We start from the raw sequence: 22,468 nt of genomic DNA on the forward strand, positions 1-22,468 counted from the left end.
GCCTTTGTTACACTTTTTCACTTTCTGTAGTTCCAGTTAGTGAGTGTGAAAGTGTGAACTAACAAAAGGGATAGAAATGACATTTTTAACAGATCTTTATATTCTTTGTTTTTATATTTCTCTTCAGTATTTAGAAACAGCGACACCAGTATTTGCCATATATTATTGTTTACAGTAAGTTAGCATCAGTGAAAAGGACGAGGCTGAAGTTGCTTCCTATTCGCCAGACTCTTATTCGAGTTTTCCCGCTGCAAGGCACCAGAATGCAACTGCTCACGCATTTAAAGTGGAGCGGAAAAATTCAAACAAGAAGCTGACTTCAGTTTTGCGGTCATCATGACAGTTTTATATCCCTCAATTCCTCAACCTGTAGATATCAAACATATTACATTTCAAATATTCCTTATATATTAAACTCTGAACTGATATGAACTACTTATTAGAAATGACCATTTTATAATGATTTTAGCTTTACTTACCATTAAAATATACGAACAATTGTGGAGATTTGCGCTGCCAATTACTTAAAGATTGTATAAAAGATTCATAATTTCTATGTACATAGTTTGATAAACTTTGAACTGATGTCTGTTGGTTTTATGAACTATTTGTTTGAAATCACTATTTTATAAAGAGGTGAATTTGACTCCTGATACAAAGAAACCTTTTTCCCCTCATGTCTGCATGTGCTGTGACTCTTTCTGCTAACCCTGCTTTCACACCGGCAGCGACGTTTCACCTCGTATCACCCAAATTGCAGATCAATTACCGTCTATTTGGGGCGAAAGCACTGCCGCTATTATTCAATCTCTTGTAGGAACAATTATGTAGGAACCAAAAAAAGAAGCATTTCTGAGCACAAACTGACTGATGATTTATTGTAGTTTTAAATATTTAGTGTAAAATTCAAGAAGAAATTGACAGCAAGAAGAAAAATGATCTTGAGGATACAGTTCATCTTCAAAGCACTGGTTCAGTCTCTTCCAGTAAATAAAGAATAAATAAATATTTCTCCCACACACTTCATCTGTCCCTCTGCTTTGGCTTCCAGTCATCTGCTTAAACATCTAGCATGTTTGCTTCAGGTTAATGGAATTCTGCAGTTGGCAGTTTAACTACCAAAAAGTAGTTCTGATGCAGCTTATATTCTCTACACGTGCATTAGGTGTTCCGAGTCCTTGTCCAGAGTTTCCATTCCTTGGAGAACAATCTAAAAAGAAAGGACAAACATTTTAAAACATTTGAAATCAGTTACAGATGAACAACCAAGTGATAAATTCAATGTAAGATTACCATCACCATTCAATTACAAAGAACAACAGACACAATCATCTCTCAATGTCCCTGTATACGTATCATATAAAGAATTAGATGCATTATTATATAACCCGAAAAGAAATAGCAAACATTTTCAAATCTACCACAAATGAAAAACAACCAGGTGATAAAATTTGGTAAAACTTGGTAAAAATTTGGTAAAACAAACATTTACCAACATACTGGAGAAGTTAAAGTGCAGACAAAATTCTAAAGGCAGTCTGCCTTTAGGTCATGGATCATGGTCTCACAAGGCCCCTGGGCTCAAGTGTGTTTGGAGGCTCCCTTTACCCCCATACGCTGACCATAACACAAAAAAATCAGAAAAAATAGACCTGCAAAATAATTTTAATGGGAAATTTGCATTTCCTCACTGAATGAGTTTGATGTAGTATGTAAACACTGTTTCAAAATGTACCATTCACTCCCCAGTCCATGCAGTCCATATATTTAAACTAAGTTGTTAAAGAAATATTGTTTTGAATTTACTGTTTCAGTAACTTTGCATATATATCCGTCCGTTCAGTCTACAGTAGTTTAGCCCCGCCCATTCTTGCTAAAATTTTTTGGTCTCTTGTGTTTCAGCCTGGATATGCAATAGCCTATTATTTCCTGCAGTTATATTTCTGCACATTTTTGGTGTTGAATATATACAGTGACAGAGTGTGGGCATTTATTCAGTTGTTAGGTACAAGGGCTATTCTAATTTTTACATCTGCAATGGACTGTCCCTAGTTTTTTGAGCCGGTGGTCTGAGGCCCACTGAGACCCCTGGCAGTCAGAGGCCCCTGGGCACTGACCCCACTGGCCCAGTCGGTAATCCATCCCTGGTTCTTCCACATTGTGCAAATAATCATGGCTTAAACACATGTCCCGGAATCTGACTCATTCGCTTGATGTAAACATGACAAACCACCATCAATGCAACACAGGAAAAAACAGAATGTTCTGAACTGGATTCATTTCCTAGTTTAACATGCAGTGCAACACATTGTGTCCTGAAGAAAAACAAACTGAACAGTACAGAACACAGAAACTGAAAATGGCTTCAGAGAGTTTTTGTTAAGCATCTCTAAAGTAAATGTGAAAAACAATGAAGTCAGTGTGGTTACTGGTCAAGACACAGTAATAGGTTATATTCCCATTTCCACACAAGTCAGTCAAGTTTAAAGCCATTTAATTTAGTTTATTTCTCTGAAAATGTGTTGATTATGGAGGGCATCCATGTTGTATAAGTAAGCATTTTGTTATCCATGTTGTATAAGTAAGCATTTAGGCCAAAATGTAACATACATAACAATAAAACAATGTCTCAGGCATCAGATAGTATTTATTATTACTATTGTAATAACTTAGAGCTTTTAGAGGCATTAAACTCTAGTTCCTATTGCCAGTCTTGTGAATAATTCTGACTCTCTAAGTTTGTTGAGAACAGAGCATTTCACCTCAGAATCAGAATATATCCAAAGTAAGAGCTACAGTTTGGTTATCTGGGCTTCAAGTGAGAGTTAATGCTTGATTTGTTTGAGGACCCATTTATTAGTTTTTTTGCCATCCAAGGTACTCTTACAAGTCTTTGCCCGCACCAAAGTTCAAAGGTATATATATTTTTCCTGTCTCGCTGGTTTATTGTCCAGCTTTCACATCCATACTGAACCACAGAGAAAATCATAGCCTGGACAATTCTGATCTTTGTTTGTTTGAGACAAATCTTTGCATTTAAAGATCTTTTCAAGCTCCTTCATCCTTGTTCTGCAGAGCGCCAATCTTTGCAGTATTTCTTGAGGGCTGGATCCTGTGATGTAAATAATTGATCCAAGTAGGCAAAAGCTGTCCACCATTTCCTGTCATCATAACTTTAGTCTTCTTCATATTGAGTTGAAGTCTCATCTTTTCACTCTTCTTTAACCTTCCTTATAAGGACACTCAGGTCTTCAGATTTTCTGCTATGAGTGTTGTATCATCTGCATTTCTAAGGTTATTGATGTTACTTCCACCAATCCCGAATCCTTGATCATCTTCCTCCAGTCCTGCTTCTCTCATTATATGTCCTGCATACAGGTTGAACAGGTGTGGTGATGGTATGCAGCCTCGTCTAACTCCTTTGCCAATGTGGAACCATTGTGTTAGTCAATTTTCTGTTCTGACCATGGCTTGTTGTTCAGTGTACACTCTTAAAAAGATGGTTCTTCAAGGGTTCTTTAGTAAAGAAAATGGTTCTATAAAGGACCATGAACATGAAGTTCTATATAGCACCCAAAAGGGTTATTCTGTTGTTACAAGCTTGACATTGTAACACTAGAAGAACCCTTTTGGGTGCTGTATAGGAACCAACCTAAAAGAGCGTAGAGATTCCTCAATAGAACAATGAGAGTCAACACAGTGGGAAGCTTTGCTTTGTAGTCAGTGAAATACATGTTGACTTGCTTCTTGAATTCCCTGGCTTTTTCAATGATCCAGCATACATCTTCAATAACATCTCTTGTCCCTCTGCCTTTCCTGAATCCTGCTTGCATATCTGACACTTTTCTTTTTTGATGTGAGGCCCTAATCTGCATTGAATGATCTTAAGCATAATATACTGGTGTATGATGTTAAGGAAATCCTGCGATAGTTGGCACACTCTTTGAACACAACTGTTCCCTCTAAGAGTTCATTTGGGTAAAATGAACATCATTAAGTGTTATTTATGACCATCTTGAAAACATGCACCAGAATACTGTTAAATGATGATAAAAATATTATTGCTCTTTCATGCCATACAGTAGAAATGAGCTTCTCTCTGCAAATATATTTTTGCTAAGTTTGATTATCAGTGAGGCTGCAGCCATCCATTTCCTCTACGACTCACTTGATGTGTTGTTACTCCACCCAAATTCTATTTACAAAAGGCAGAGGTAGTTCTCTACAAATAATCAAATCATTCCAGAATGTCAACAAATGAATGCAATGCTATTCAAAACTATGACTTCTTGGAATGTTGTGATGACAGAATAGTGATGTCTGCAAAGTGTCACCTGTTAGATATGTATGTCTCTATACACACATTTAGTTTAGGTGTCACAAATATGCTTGTTACATGTGTAGATGAGCATGTTTTAGCCCTCACTGTATCAGATTTGTAGCTGATTAGCTGATTATGTTACTGAAACATGAACACAAACTGAAACAGCAACTTTGACTGCATTATTTCACAGTTCTAAAAGAAGGTTCATCTCTCCTCCAGGTCTCTTACCTGCTTGATGTTAACATTGGAGTTACTGTGGTTTGTGTTGCCTTGGAAGGAAAAACAACACTCAGCTTATATGATTATTTTCACAGATTTTAAGTTTAATCTTCATTTATTCATTATTTTGTTGAAATTCTTCAAACTAATAAAGATACTTACAGATTCCTCTAATTCAATGTCTTGACTTCTAACCATTTCATCTCCAGCTGATAGAAAAACACAGCCTAATCTTAACATTTTTAAAATAAAATTTTAAAAATATTATATAAATATAAACTTCTAAATAAATAACTATGAAACACTTACCTGCATGTTGGACAGTCTTACGTTTAATTCTGAGAAACACGATAATTGCTACTGCTACACCCCCAGCCACGAGAACAGAAACTATGATTCCAGCAGGCAGACCAGCTGGAGTTTTAATTCCACATTCAGCATCAGCAGAAAGTGTTCCTGCCTTTATTTCTGTAAGTCCCAGATCTTCACATCTGTCAGTGTGAAACAAATCGTTTCATGAATTATTATGATTTTATGAATGTGTAATTTCTGTAGAGTGCTGTTGAGATAATCTAGATTTCTTTTACACTTGCTCTGGTTTGTCCTTTAGATGGACACTGAATGTCATAAAACTACAACCAAATGACACCTAAACATTTTCCTTTTACAAGCTGTATCACTAATTAACAATCCCTCATTTAGATCCTTCAGTCTCCAACAAAGTGACTTGTATTTATGCACATTGTACAACCCCATTTCCAAAAAAGTTGGGACACTGTGCAGAATGTAAATAAAAATAGAATCCAATGATATGCAAATCATGTAAACCATATTTTTAAAAGAAAATAGTTCAAAAGCAACATATCAAATGTTTTTGAAAAATATATGCCCATTTTAAATTTGATGCCAGCAAGACATTCCAAAAAAGTTAGGACAGGGGCATGTTTACCACTGTGCTTCATCACCACTTCTTTTAACAGCACTCTGTAAGCGTTTGGGAACTGAGGAGACCAATTGCTGTAGTTTTGAAAGTGAAATGTTTTCCCATTCTTGTTTGATATAAGATTTCAGCTACTCAACAGTTTGGGTTCTTCTTTGGTGTATTTTTCATTTAATAATGTGCCAAATGTTTCAGTGGGTGACAGGTCTGGACTGCAGGCAGGCCAGTTTAGCACCAGGACTCTTTTAATACAGAGCAATGCTGTTGTAATACGTGCAGAATGTGGTTTGACAATGTCTTGCTGAAATAATCAAGGCCTTTCCTGAAAAAGATGTCATCTGGATGGCCGCATATGTTGCCAAAACCTGTATATATCATTCAGCATTAATGGTGCCTTCACAGATGTGCACGTCACCCATGCCATGTGCACTAATGCACCCCTATACCATCATGAATACTGGCTTTTGAACTGTGCACTGATAACAAGCCGAATGGTCTTTATCCCAGAGGACACAGCGTCCATGATTTCCAAAAAGAAATTCAAATTTTGATTTGTCAGATCACAGGACACTTCTCCATTTCCCCTCAGTCCATTTTAAATAAGCTTGGCCCATAGAAGGTGGCAGCACTCCTGGATCCTGTTTATGTATGGTTTCTTGTTTGCGTGGCACAGTCTTTCACAGAGTGATGAACTCCTCCTCATCTTTACGTCTGAAAGACTCAGCCTCTCTGGGATGCTTTTTTATACCCAATCATGTTACTGACCTGTAGCCAATTAACCACCAGGTGTTTGTATTAGCATTACACAACTTTACCAGCCTTTTGTTGTCCCCGTCCCAACTTTTTTGGAACATGTTATCAGGGGCAAGTGAAAAATTATGTAAATGTGAGGGTTTTTGTAAATTATCACTATTAGGTTTTTATGTGAACACTTGTCCTCTGCTTGTGCTTGTACTGTAACATCTGTAAATAGTGTTTTCTTCTTTTTGTTTTTCTTTTATGTCTATAGTTCCTTTTTTCTTGGCATTATTTATAATCTCACTAGAATTGCTGTGGGAAATTCCCTACTGTTGAATAATCATTCACTGATCATAATAATCATTCATTGACACTCAACTGAACACTCACTTGGAATGTGGTTGACAAATCTGAAGAGAGCCGTTTGAAAAGGTACCATCTGAACATTCAGCACATTCAGTATCTTTAAATGCTGTTCCTGCAAACATACAAGTTCTGCTCAGTCTCAGTGAATAAAGCAGCTGCTCTTGTAACCCAGTCATTTAAAGAATCTATATCATGGAAAGCCCAATTTTCTTCAGTTTTTTAACAGAAAAGACAAAAGGTTTATTTTATTTATGTGTATTTATGTTTATTTTCATTTATTCTATGCCACATGGTGTTTTACTTGTAAAAACAAACTTATTGCTGAGATAAATAGTTGCTAAAAAAGGCTGAAAAAAGGACAAATTTTGACTATTTCAATATAGAATGTGTAGAATTCTTTAAAGAGAAAAACAGAGTTACTTTGAAAGCATATAGTTTATAAAGATATATTACACTAACCTTTTTGCTTTATATATTGTCCAGGGCTGCAGTTTGTGTGTTTCACAGCTCGTTTGCAGCTGCCTCCCGTGTTGATCAGTGCAGTAATATCCATCTAGTGGCTCACAAACAGTATTTGACGATCGAGTGCAGGGAGTCTTTACTCTTAAACCCTGACCTGTGAATAACACAAAACACTGTTCAACAATTTGTTACTGCATTGAACTTTTTATATATCTTTAACCAATGCTTTCAATACACAATTCACACTGAAGTCTACAAAGTATATTAAACATGCACTACTTATGAAGGACAGACTTACCAGAATCACACACTGTACAGCTAAAGCATTTTATGAGGCCATTGGGTACATCAATGTAAGTTGATTCAGGACACGGAACACACGTAGTACTTGTATCCACAGTACAATGCCTATAAACATGGTTTCCTAAGAAAGATACAGCCAAGAATGAGACAAACTAATGTTTAAAGTGAAAATCTACAAAAACCCTCACATTTACATAATTTTTTACTTGCCCCTGATATAAGACCTTTTTGGTGTCAATATCTTGCAAATGTCTTATAGTTTAAGCTTAAAAAATGAAGCTACAAGACTATGATGGCTATAAAAAACTGAATGTCAATAGTCAGCCATTGTTTTTTCTTTCTGTAAATACCAGTGCAATAGGCAGATATTTTTTGTTAAGCTTGTAAAAAATGGGTCGGCCAACTTTACAAATAGTTTCAAGCGGGCTACGTCCTGCAACGTCATAACATCAGGCTATAACCTATTGCTGACAGCAGTACAGTCATCATTCTACTAATTCCAACACTTCTCCCCTATTTTGATAGGAAAACAATAACAAAATAATAATAATAATAATAAATATAAACAAAATGCACACTTCAATAATCAACAGCATCTTTCACTATAAAGCATGCGTCCCCTCACCACAGGCATAATTTTTTCCTAGTAAGAAGACTAAATTGAGTTAAAATCAGAAAACTGAAATGTATAAAGTCAAGAGAAAACAACATAGCAAATTAAAAAAACCTAAGCCTAAGTATCTTAGGCTTAAGTGTACTGCCATGGTGAGCATGAAATATTAATGGAGTATTTGTGTCTTACCAATGATGTATCGATGCATTGAAATATATGTTTGGGTTGACATTTTGACACTGTTTGTTTTTAGCTTTTCTATTTACAGAGCATTGTAAGTACTACATTCACAGAAAAATGGCAATATCAACAATTTGTTTTTGGCTTTGGATAGGGTATTTGGATAGATATTGAAGGCAGGACCTCACTTGTACAGCTCCCCCAGCTATAGCTTTATATCAGCTATAGTTTCAATTTCAAATTCTGGCACGCTGATAATGAACAAAATGCTTGAGGCAATGGTTGCTAAGCTGTGAGGACTAAGAAAATAAGGCAGAGCTTACAGATACATTCAGAAACCAAATTATATGATCTTGAAAAATGCAGCTTAATAAACATTTTGTCCCCATTTGATTGGGTAGGCCTGTGATCATTCTGGCTACTACATCCACCTCTTCATTAAAGTCACACAGACTTGCTAATGTGGTTCAGAGCCCAGTAGGATTTACTGTGAACTACACAAATAAACAGAACTTCAACTTCACACAGTTGGCAGCCACTTTAGACAACATCTTGTTCTGTTTTTGTTCATTTTTATAGTTACAGTAAGTCATACTGAGTCCTAAATCTGCAAGAAGTTTTAAGCATGTATTTACAAATAGATTTGGGTGACTGTTGACTTTCAGTTTTTATTAATTTCTTTATTTTTTTATTTTTTGTTAGCAATGTTAGCTGTGGCGCTAAGTGAAAGAAGAAAAATTTGGACACTAAACATGTCATGGCTGATCGGTGATATTTTGCACAACTTTCCTCTTAATCCAGCACCATCAAAAGGTGGTAAAGCACCATAACTTAATTTGTTCTAGATCATAACATAAATAAAAAAAAGAAATCTGATGACAGATACTTAATTTATGGGAAAAACATTGAAGTAAGTGGAGGAATCATAGATGATACATGTAAATAGTGAATCATTTATTTAATAAATAAAACAATAAAATAAAACACCTTTGTGAGAAACTAGATAATGTGATCGCTTTGTAGCACGTTTGTCTCATAATATTAACAGGATAAAGCTAGATCAAAGGAAAATGGTATGTGATCTTTCGTAATGTTTACTGAAAGTACCATTATTAAGTGTAAATATTTTTTAATATAAAATACTGCTTCTGTGTGGCAAGGGTGACACGGAACCTCTTGCTTCTTCAGTTTTGGGGGCACAAATGATCCAAGGCACTCCTCCCCCTGCCATCTAGCCCCTCCCCCAACCTACCCCCAGTTGGTGCGTATTTTCTCACCTGTAATGTATTTAATTAAGACAGATTTTGTTACAAGTATTTGGAATATTTTATTGATTCTACATGAAATATTCACACAATGTAATAGATGCTAGTGTTTTTTAAAAGCTATGAAAAATAAGACCTTAATCCAAGGTTTTGATATGACTGTGATGAAATATTTCATCTGTGCTCACACATGTATGTTGTTGTATAGCTGGGTGTGGTGGCTTTCCCACAGATTTAGACAGTGTAGTAACGCTTAGCTTACCAGATGCACACATGGGACAGCATTCTCCATTTATCTCATACTCAGCACGGGCACACGGGAAACAACAGAGTTCAAAATTCAGGGAGAAAATAGCAGCGAAAAGAAAAAATATCTTCAAGTTACAGATCATCTCCAAAGTGCTAGTTCAGTATCCTCTAATAAAGAAAGAAGAAAACGTTTCTCCCGCACTCTTCATTTGTCCCTCTGCTTTGCTTCAGGTCATCTGCTAAAACATCGAGCAAGTTTGCTTCATGCTGATAGCAGTTCTACAGTTGGTAGTTCAACTATAACAACAACAAAAACATGTAGATTTCAGTCCTGGTAGATCTGCTGATGCAGTTCATCCTATTCTCTACCAATGCGTTGGGCCAAGTCCACATTCAGGGGTTCCACTCATTGGAGAAGAATCTAAAAAGAAAGGACAAACATTTTAGAATGACTGAAGTCAGTCACAGATAAATTCAGAATCTAAAGAAACACTGAAACAGACAATTAACTGCCAATGTCACTGGATATGTCTTATATAAATAAACGATTAGATGCACTGTTATACAATAAGCTGAAAAGAAAAGACAAACATTTTTTTAATCTGTCACAAATGAAAAACAACCAGGTGATACATTTTGATTTTAAAGAAAGTGTGACTTCATCCATGTATTACTCATCTTACATCTCATTCTCTTTCTTGGATTGTTGTAGCTTGATCTGGCATCAAAATGTGGTGTGTAATAGAAAACAACTGTTTAAACTGTTTAAATACTTTTTTTAATGCTGTGAATTATTCTGTGCAGCATTGTACAGTGCAAACAATATTTTTGGTCAATGATCTTCAGCTGAACAGTCACAATGTCAGATTTTCATTTTTAGAGATGATTAATGTCAAAATCACAACTGTCAGTGCTTTAGAACTGTTTACTTCCCAAAGACCCTTCAGTCAACATGAACTACCTTCATTTCACATTCTGAATTATACAATGTAGCTTGCTTGAGAATGGTTCATGTTTATTCAGGTTATTGTTCTCCAGCAGCATGAGTTCTCTGAGTTTATTTTGATCATGGACTATGGACTTATTTTGATGCAGGCTGTGTTTATGCCTGCGTTTACGCCAAGCTGTGTTTATGCCTGTATAACAGGAAGAACTAGGTCAAAGTTAAGTCAAGAGCTGCGAGCTGTAGGGTGTAGACATAATCAGAGGGTGTTCAGAATAGCACACTTATCTGATTGAGAAGCGTTCTAACTGTGCTGATAATTGTGATAACAGCTTTTTCACACCAAGACTGTATCACTCCGCTGACGCACTGCCAATTAATGACAAGCTTTATGCGCACAAACCTTTTTGTATTTGTGGTTATATAAAATGAGAATTTAACAAGACGGATGACTTTAGACACCCCTGTCTAAGTCTTATTCGCAGAAGGCCGGTGTGGCTGCAGGTTTTTACTCCAAACAAGCTGAAGCACACCTGACTCTACATGTTCAATCAGATGGTCTTTGCGAATAAGATTGGACACCCCTGCTTTAAAATAATGTAATAATAATATGACCTTCAGTCTGTTGTGACTGCAGACACACATCAAATTCTGAATCTGCCATTACTATGAAACTGTTGGGTCAACTGTAGTGATGGCAGAACAACTGCACATGCTGGAAGCTAGAAACTAACATACAATTCGGCAAACAAGATTGGCTACTCTCTGTCTCTCTCCTGGTCTCTTCCTTCACAGATGTACCTGCTCTGCAGTCAGTCATGTGAGGAGGACCTCTAAACAATCAGAGATCTGGCTGGTACAGTTGGGGGAGGAGCCTATGTTATAATAAAGGCCTACAGGATGGCTGAAGAGAGAGGGGACTGATCATGTGTGCTGTGTTTTAGTTTGTATTTTAATCTCTTGAGTTGGGAGTGTACTTTGTTTTAGGTATTTTACCAGTATTTCCTTTAACTTAGTGAGTTTGTCACTTGTTGGGGAAGTGCTTTTGTTTGGTATTTTACCTGCACACTAAACTTTGTTTTACCAGAGATTGTTTGTACCACCTGGGGTTTCAAACAGGTAAGATGGGTGTGCCTATACATTCGCACCACATAGAACTCCACTCTGTCTAGTTCCCTAGCTAAGAGGGCAGGCACTGCTCACTGTGGCCAACTACAGCCTTAAATGAAGCCCAAAGGTTTGTGCAAAAATGCAGTCTTCTTCAATAGCATGAAACGCCACAATACATTACAAGAAGATAAACAACTCATCAAAATCAATAAAGCCAGAATACATCAAATCAGTATACATCAAATAAAATGTAACATTAGGAACATTAATTGCAATCTGTTTATCCATGATGTGAAACTTGTCCTGGCCTGAACACAGTCTAGATCTGTCTCACTTATGTGATGTCAGTATGCAGGAACATAACCCACAATCAAGGCAACACGGGTTGCTACCAAAGGGAAGCAAACTAGCCTGTTTGCTAGTTTACGATGCAATGCAGCACATCTCTCCTGAAGAAGAGAAAGAATCCCACACAAATAAAGTAAAAAATGGTCCCAGAGAGTTTTTGTAAAGTATCTCAAAGGGAAATGGGGAACACAATGTAGTCAGTGTAGATAGTGGTCTGGACAAACAGTGTTAGGCTATAGTGTTATTTTCACCCAAGTAAGCCACGTTTAAAGCCATTTCATTTATTTCTCTAGTAATGTATTAATCATTGGGCCCAGTTTTAATATCCACCGTCAGATAAATAAAGTTTATGCCGGAACTGCCATAAAGCAATATCTCAGGCTTCAGACACAGTAGTTTCTCTAGAACTGAGCATTTCACATCAAACCACTCTGAATGACTTTGTTTACATTTTAACCATTTCATTATGCAGTGATTTGTAAAATCAACAGAATTCTCCTAATCTTATTAAATCTCAGATACAGTGACATCTATTAACAGACGTGTGATCTCTCAGTAATGCAGCATCTAGGTTTAGTTTCAAATTGTGTTGAAAATGAAAATACACTGGATCATTTCTCTTTCAGTTAGACACCTGAAATCATGGGTACTTTCAGTCCACTCCCTTCCTCAAGTCTCCATTAACACTGTGTATGAAATCTGAACATTTGAGAACCTTCAAAATGGGGCTAGAATGGGTGTCCAAGGTCCACAACCTGGAGCAAAAAGAGAACTAATCATTTTACAATTTACAATACTAAGAGGTTATTTTTGGTAGAATGAATAGCATTAAGTGTTACTTCTGACAACTTGATTCATCTTGAAAACATGAAATACCAGAATACCTTTGATGACAAAGATGATTCTGAAAAATATTATTGCTCATACGTTCCATACAGTAGAAGCTTCTCTTCAAAAACATATCTTTACTAAGTTTGATTCATATTAATTAACTGAACAATATTAACAGTAAATAACAGTAAATAACAACTTTATACTGTGACCCCACAGTCACCTGCAGCATAAAATTACTGTGATTTAGCTGCATATATCTGTACACTTACAGTAATAAGCTGTAATTAAAATCCAGTTGTCTCCTGTACTTTTACAGAACAAATGTAAGACTAATGCAACTCAGTAGCCAGTAATCAGGGGTGGGTATGTACTAGTTACATTTACTCAAGTACATGTACTAAAGTAAAATATTGATGGATTTTCCAATCATGATATTTTTACTCCTACTCAGTTATATTTTTGCCATTTATTTTCAATTACTATTTTTTTGTATTTAATTTCATTATGTTTTTGGGCATCTTTACAGCTTTGTGACTGATCACATTTCTGACTTTGGAGTTTTAGCCTTTTATTACAGACCAAAAGAATCCTAAAAACAGAAAAGCTGAGCACAACAAATTTTAGTTCTTATCCTGTGCTATGCAGTTCCTTTTTATCTGGCAGTTCCGATAAAAAAGAACTTTTTTGTCAACACCAGCATTTACACCATGTGATAAAAACTACTTAAAAGTCTTTATAAGCAAAACACTAACCTTAATGTGAAGTACAGAGATTGAAAGAAAAAAACCTAAATCTTAACATGAAAGAAATATTTTCTCAAGTAGACATGTGGCACACTTTTTGGCAGCCCTAGAAATTCTTAAGAATGAAATCTAACTGAAGTAAATTCCAATTAAAATTTTTTGTTTTAATTTCCCCTTAGTGATTAGGAACATTTAAATGGTCAGGCATGATTTCCTGTTTCACCAGGGGGTAAATATGGGGTGACACACCGTCCAAATTCCCTTAGTCATCCATCACTGTGAGAAAGACCAGAGAATACAGCAGTGAAGTGCGACAAAAGGTTATTGAGCTGCACAAATCAGGAAAAGGCTACAAGAAAATTGCTAACTAGTTTTAAAAATACCCATTTCCTCTATTAGGACATTACTTGAGTCTAAAGCAACTAGAGATGTTAAGAATCTGTTGTGAAGAAGACGTTTGTCTATACTGACACATGGACAGTGAGGAGGATGGTTGGAGTGGCCAAAGAATCTCCAACGATCACAGCTGGGAAATTCTTTGTTGGGCTCCTCTAGGCTCAGACTACTGATAGGGAACAGGAGATTTGACTGTCCAGGCCAGCTGTCCTAAAAATAATAATCTGAAGCACAGCAAACCCACATCCATCCATACATTAACAAACCCCCAACTCTGCCCTCTAATCTCTCACTCGATTGGTCTTCTTAAAGTCTTCTACACGTAAGAAATGGATGAGAAGAGGAGAGAGAGGTGGAGCTGAGAGGGAAAGAAAGAGTGTGCTCAGAATAACTAATCCAGCAAGAGAGCAACAGGTCTTCAGCCTCCTCTAATCACCTTATCACTCTAGATATCTACTACTGATGTAGGCTGTTTCTCTCTGCTGACAGGCTCAAAGGTTTATTACTTCTTTTTATTATGTTCTTCTATAGAATAGCTCAACCAGTTTGCATGGAAGCCCCTATAGTTACTGAATCTGCATCTATGTATTATGTGATAGTGGAGACTGGGGACGGTTGCAACAGGGCTTATTTGATGACACTCGTACTGCATAACAAAAGTAATAAAAATATTTTTTGTTATGAGCTGTATTTTTGTGCTACTGCCCTAAGCTTTTGTATGAATTAATCAAAACTTACTTAGTCTGAGTCGCTGCTTTGTTGACTTCTAAGCGCATGATTAGCATGTGTCTGGGTCAGTGTGTCTAGCTAGCACATGATGTTCCTTCTTGGGTGATAGGATGGGGACGGTTGAGAGGTTAATGATAAACAAAATTAGAAGCTAATGATAAACCATGAGAGGCTAATGATAAACAAAATAATTCCCAAAATAACTAAGTATTATGTTATATGTGTGTGGGCGGCAGGGTGGGGTGTCACAGTGAATAAATAAAATCTCAAATTAAAAACTGTATTCTGTTTTTTTAGTAGTCTATACCAAGAGTGAGGAAAAGAGTTACTAAAAGAGGGATTCCCCTCAATATTTTGGACCCAGCCTCAAATGTAATCAGGGATGACGGCAGGACAGTCAGGACAGTGAATATTACTAAATAAATAATACTATTATTGTAAAACAATACATATTTTAGAATACTATGCTTATTAAGACAAAAAGCTGAAGTTAATTACTGAAATGTAATGTATTTTTAATATGCAACCATCCCTGATCCATGTTGCAGCTGTAAGTTGCAACATCTGACTTCTTCCATTCAAATAAGTATTGTGCATGATATACTACATGGATAAAGGTATTGGGACACCTACACATTACACCTACAGGAGCTTTCATGAATCCCATTTTAAATCCATGAGCATTAATATGGAGTTGGTCCCCTCTTTGCAGATATAACAGCTTCCACTCTTCTGGGAAGCTTTCTGTAAGATTTTGGAGTGTCTGTGGGAATTTTTGCCCATTCATCCAGAGGTCAGACACAGACGTTGTACGAGAGGGCCTGGGTTGCAATCTCAGTTCTACTTCATCCCAAAGGTTTTGATGGAGTTTAGGTCAGGGCTCTGTGCAGGTCAATCAAATTCTTCAACACCAAACTCACCCAGCCACGCCTTGGGGCTCAGTCATACTGGAACAGAAAAAGACCTTCCCCAAACTGTTCCCACAAATTTGGAAACATATGATTATCCAAAATGTCTTGACATGCTGAAGCATTAGGATTTCCCTTCACTGGAACTAAGGGACCTAGGCCAACTCTTAAAAACAACCCCATATCATTATCCCTCCTCCACCAAACATCACAGTTGCCACAATGCCATCAGGCAAGTAACATTCTCCTGGCATTCACCAAACCCAGACTCGTCCATAAGACTGCCAGATAGAAAAGCGTGATTTGTCACTCCACAGAATACGTTTCCACTGCTCCAGAGTCTAGTGGCGGCGTGCTTTACACCACTCCATTCGGCAGCGCCTCAGTGCTCTGCAACCCCACTCTTTAACTTAATGTAGTCTGAGTTGCTGTGGTTCCTAAACGCTTCTACTTTTCAAAAAATACCACTCACAGTTGATCGTGCAAGATCTAGGAGGGAAGAAATTTCATAAACCGACTTGTTGCAATGGTGGCATCCTATTACAGTAACATGCTTAAATTCAGCGAGGTCTTTAGAACAACCCATTCTATGACAAACGTTTGTAAAGGCAGGCTGCATCACTGCTTGATTGGACTGAATAAAACACCTGAATTCAATGATTAACCGGTGTGTCCCAATATGTTTTCTGTGTAGTGTATGTGTGTTATTCTTTTTTAAATGCTACATATAATTAGCACACATTTTTAAGTTTAAAAATTTGGTTGGCCTAGTCCAAATAGTCTCTGAGTAACTGAGAGAAATGCAGAAAGTGTTGCAAATGTCCCCAGTATCCCCCACCAAACAGCCTACCTAACTATGATCCCTTCCATGAAATATGACAGTTCCATAATCAGCTCAGTCACTTAATAATTTTAGTGTAAATAATGCTTCATACCATGCAATAGTCTAACAAACATTTAACATCTAACAAACTTAAGCACCTACAGTTTTTCAATCATTACTTTCAGTGGGACCATGTTTATGGTAAGGTGAGAGCAAAACAGAGCTTTCTGGCAATAAACACCAGAGGTGTGTTTGGCGTAGACACAAAATAGCCATGCAGAAAAGTACCCAAACCCCACTGTGAAGCATGGTGGTGGATCTGTAATGTTGTGGGGATGTTTTTCTTCAAAAGGCCCTGGACAATATATTCGGATACATGATATCACAGACTCCATCAAGTACCAGCAGAGATAAAATCAAAACCTGACTACCTCAGCCATTAGGCTTAAACTGGGCCATAGTTTGGATCTTCCAGCAGAACAATGATCCAAAACACACCTCAAAATCAACACAAAAACGGTTCACTGACCACATAATCAGGGTTTTGCCACGGCCACCTCAATTCCCTGACCTAAACCTCATAGAAAAGCTGTGAGATGAGCTGAAGAGATGAGTCCACAGTGTGGAGCTCAGAATCTGAAGGATCTAGAGAGGTTCTGTATGGAGGAATGGTCTCAGATCCTTTGTCATGTGTTCTCCAGTCTCATTAAGTATTATAGGAGAAGACTCAGAGCTGTTATCTTTACAAAGCTGCACAAAGTATTAAATGAAGGGGTGCCAATAACTGTGGCATAGAAAGATTTGAGAAAAATATTTATTTCCTGATAACATTGTTTTCTTTTCAATCAGTGTAATTAAAGGTTAGATTTCTGTTAATAATTTGAATGATAGATCAAATGGATAAGCAATTAAGTTTTTTACAGCCTGTTACTGTATATACCCAATGATAAACTTCAAAATTCTTTAAAACATTAAAAAATCATAATAAAAACACTTTAAATGTTTTATTAGAATCCATTTTTAATGTCCCATAATGCTGTGTAGTAAAGCCCAACATCAGCCTCATAGTATTTTGCTGTCTTATTACAGAAAATATGTTGAGTTGATTTCACAATAAAATGATGAACACAGTATTTTACTGAGAAATCCTGGTAATAGTTAACACAGTATGCAGCTTTCAGAGGTGTTAAACTCTTCAGATGTCTGGTTCCTATCACCACCACTGTGAACAGTCCTGACTTGGTAAGTTTCTCTATGATAGCGTATTCACATCAACTTGGTGGAACTCCCCTTTGAGCTTATGTCCAGTGACATGTAGTTACAGATATGTGATTTCCAGATGACAGCAACCATGTTTAGTTATATATTCGCTTTAATCTGCAGCTTCCAATAACAACTGAGTTTAAGGCACACATTACCAGGCTGAAGTTGCACAAATACGATTTTTTGCCCTAATGTGACTCAGATCTGATGTTTTCAGATCTGTGTGGACACACAAATCTGATCTTCTCAAATCCGACCTGAGCCACTTTGGCTACGTTCACATTACCAGGCTAAAGTGGCACAAATCCGATTTTTTGCCCTAATGTGACTCAGATCTGACGTTTTCGGAGCTGTGTTGGCACACAAATCTGATCTTCTCAAATCCTACCTGAGCCACTTTAGCTATGTTCACATTACAAGTCTCATCTCTCTGACACCATGGTTCACACTTGTTATGTAAGTGGTTCAAATCTGTCATTAATGTGAACGAACCGCCGTCCTGAAATGACCCGCATGAACACATCCTACTCAGTAACGTCACGTGAATGAATCACGTGTGTCACGTGCATCATCAGCAAACAAACTAACGGTCAGAACGAGCTTCGCTGCGAAGATAATTAACTCTGATCAGCTCCGAGCTGCTCATTATTAGAGGGAGACGAGGGCGGAAAGGGTGAGATGTGTTTCTTTTCCACTGTTTACAGGATTTAACTTCTGTTCGGCGCTGCTGCCATGGTAACGCTGAACGATGGCGCACGCGCAGTGGGGAAAAAAGCACATGAATGATCTGAGCGTTCACATTAAGGCCGCATGGCCACGAATCGGATATCTCACCTTCTTCGCCTTCCTCTCGCTCTAACAGTGAACCGCTGAGAGCTGTTCAGAGTTAACTCTCTTCGCGATGAAGGCTCTGCTCTTTAGTTTGTTTGCTGTTCATGACGCACGTGATTCATTGACGTGACCTTGCTGATTAGGATGTGCGCATGCGAGTCATTTCAGGATCGTCGTTCGTTCACATTAATGACAGATTTGAGTCGCTTAGCTGAACGAGTGTGAACCATCATGTTAGACCAGGGGTGTCCAGTCTTATCCGCAGACGGCTGGTGTGGCTGCAGGTTTTCACTCCAACAAAAGCAGGAGGTGATGAAATGTTTGAAGACTGAGACCAACTGATTAAACAACCAGGTGTGCTGCAGCTTGTTTGGAGTGAAAACCTGCAGCCTTACCGGCCCTTTGCGGATAAGCCTGGACACCCCTGTGTTAGAGTAACTGGATCTGAGCAATGAGACGTCATGTGAACGTAGCCTAAGAGACGCGACTCGCTCAAGTTTAAACTAGTAGCCTATTAAACTCTACACCTCAGCTGAGGTGACGAACCTGCAGTGACTCCTTTCACTTTGAACAGTAAACACGGGGAATTCCAGATCCTGCTTGTTCACTTTTCATTGTTCCCATCTCTGTCTTCCTCATTCGCATTGCTTCTGAAATTTGAAGATTTGAATATTTAACAATTGAGTTTTCTCATAAAAATAAGTATTATTTTTGGATTGCTTAGTCCTCATCCTAACAGAAAAGACAATATTACTTTAGAGTTTAAATAAGCCTTATTCAGTGTATTAAAGATCTATTGTTTATTTGAAGGCTAAAAGCTCTTACTTTCTTGAAGAACTCAGTGATGAGGATGAGCCGCTGCGTTTAGTTCAGCTGTTCTCAAAAACTCCAAACTGTCCTTTTTCCTTTTTAATATAAAAGGTCCTTTTGTTGCTCCTGAAGCGATTCCCAGACAGAACTGTCGACTGTGTTCAGTTCAGTGTTCTGCTTTCAGTTCTCTTCAAGATCACGCAGCATATGTTAGATAAGAGACGCGTACTGCTTTCATTAAAGCTACATCTGAGCGAGAAGATGCCGAGTAGATTCGCATTAACTGATTATTTTGTATGTTCAAACCTGAGTTGGCAGAGACGAATCAGTTTCCCTCAACAGCTGGACTTCAGTGCTCCTGCAGAGTCGACACCAACACCAAAGCCAGTGCAGTGAGGAGTGACGCGTCTTTCAGCTTCAGTTACTGATCACACGGTGTGGTATTTCCAGATAACTAGAACCGTTACTGTGAAATAGGGCTAGGGTTTAATGTTCTACCATATCTACCGCAAGCAGTTCACTTTTGGCTTAAGAGTCGTTTTTTCCGCAGTCAACTGACTAGAAGAGCAGATGTTTCCCGCGAGACAAAATGGAAAACAAACAGTATCACATACTACATCTCACATCACGTGATCATGTGAAGCAAATCAACAGGTTTTTTAATAATGTGCAGCATGGCCTCCTGACTTTCAACACACGTACCTCATTTACAAAAGGTAATTTAATATAATTCTAAATTAGTTTTTAAGATTCTCAGCATTTGAATATGTACACACGTATATAATATATATATATTATTAAATTAAATGGACATAGTATTAAATGCACAAAGATTTTAGATACAAGAAGGTAGTATACTTACTATAATGGCTATCTTTGTCCATTTTGTACTCCACTTTCAGCTCCACTTACTATAACGGTGCACTTCTACAATAACAGATTATAGTCCATCTGTTTCTCAGTATAATTTGTTAGCCCCTTCTACCCTGTTCTTATATGGTCTTACTTGGGTATTACTTGGGTGGTGGATCATTCTCAGCACTGCAGTGACCCTGATGTGGTGGTGGTGTGTTAGTGTGTGTTGTGCTGGTACGAGTGAATCAGCAGTGCTGCTCGAGTTTTTAAACACCTCAGTGACACTGCTGGACTGAGAATAGTCCACCAACCAAAATATCCAGTCAACAACGTCCTGTGACCACTAATGAAAGACTATATAGTCCACTTAAGTGATAAGGAATATTAAATGGTCAGCCGTAACTATATGATGACTACAAGAAAATAGCTAAACAGTTGAAAATGGCCATTTCCATTTCAGGGCAATAATTAAGAAGTTTAAAACAACTGGAGATGTTAGGAATTTGCCAGGAAGAGGACGCATGTCTATATTGACCTAATGCACAGTGAGGAAGATAGTCACATGGATCACAGCTAGGGAATCGCAGACATTAGTTAGGTCTTGGGGTCACGGCATCTTCCAAACCTCAATTAAACATCACTATAACCACAAGTTGTTTGGCAGGGCTGCGAGAAGACAGCCTCTGGTGTCAAGGACCAACGTATTAAAGCCCCTACAGTTTGCCAGATGTTACTGAAACTTTCAGTGGGACAGTGTTCTATGGGCAGGTGAGACCAAAAAAAGAGGCTTTTGGCCACAAACACCAGTGGTGAGTTCTTGCGTGAAGTATGTTGTGGACAGTTTATTCAAATGCATGGTGTTACAGACTCCATCAAATACCAGCAAAAATAAAATCAAAAACTGACTGCTTCAGCCACAAGGCATTACCTGGGTTATAGTTCAGATCTTCAAAAGATATTTAGTCCGTTCATTGCTCGTTCCAGTCATCTGATTCTATATTTGCTTTATTTTTTGCTTTATTTTGTTGATATTTACTTTTGCTTCTGCAGTCCCTCCACAACTTCTCAGTCATTTTGTTCTGAGTGGCTCTGTATTTTTTTCATGTGGGTTGGACAGAGTTTATCTTAATTGTCTACTGGTTGTCAGGAGCAGACACCATACAAACACCATGGAATTCAGAAAACAAAAGAAGAATATAGCAACATACCACAGGCCTCACAGAACAATGAGCTATACCCCTAGGACTCAAACAAAGAAATAGATGCATAGGCTATAATAAATACAGGCTGATGTAATGGTGATAATATATAACTGTCATTACAGCATATTGACCAGAATGGGTAATCACTGTAAAAAGTCACATGTTTATTTGAAAATAAATTATTTGATTATATGATTTTTTACCTTCTTTTTTCACGGTTTTATGTATTTTATGAAAATCATGCCTGCTAGATACAAAAAATAGACAATAGCAGATGTTTGTATGATGTACATCATTAATATACTTCATTAGGCCAAACTACCAGTGTTTGTATTGATCCTATTCATTTCCACTGACAGCAAAACAACCGGGATACATTATAATTAATCATCTATCTTTAAATGCAGACTGAACCAGTAACATCAGCTTTGTATTTGAGATCTGAATGATGTTTCAGCAAAAAGAACAAAATTTACTTTTCAGTGATTCCTCTACACTCAGTCTGTTAAAGCAATGTTTCCCACCCCAGGTCCTGGTGAGCCCCCTGGCCTGTATCCAACACACTTGATCCAACTAATCAGCTAATTAATGTGCAGGTTCCCCACTCTGGTCCTGGAGAGCCCCCTGTCCTGTACATTTTGGTGTTTTCCTGCTCTAGCACACCCACTTCAAGTCAGGAAGGTCTTATTAAAGATCAAGATGTGTTGTGTGTTGAAGTCCAGCAGGGGGCTCTCAAACACCAGCTGAAGAACAGAGTTCAGAACAAGTTCAGTTACACACTTTACAGAGATTTTGATCTGACATACTGTATATATGCTTCTCATTTCTTAGGAAGAATTCATTTTAGCAAGTGTTTTTGGGTGATATAGCAAAAAATATATCACATTTTCACAATACATGATATGCATCATGATCATTCTATTTTTTTAGATTTAAGTGGGAACAGACAAGATAGAACTTGTAGTGCCACATTAAAAAAATACAATAATAATAATAATAATAATAATAATAATA

At 37.4% G+C, this 22,468-nt stretch overlaps 1 pseudogene; it reads right to left on the reverse strand.

Moving 5' to 3' along the window:
* Positions 1-334: 334 nt before the first annotated feature.
* Positions 335-22,468, reverse strand: part of LOC118813871 — a 61,893-nt pseudogene continuing 39,759 nt past the window's right edge.

The sequence above is a fragment of the Colossoma macropomum genome, unplaced genomic scaffold, assembly GCF_904425465.1.
Source record: "Colossoma macropomum unplaced genomic scaffold, Colossoma_macropomum, whole genome shotgun sequence".
NCBI classification, from domain to species: Eukaryota; Metazoa; Chordata; class Actinopteri; order Characiformes; family Serrasalmidae; genus Colossoma; species Colossoma macropomum.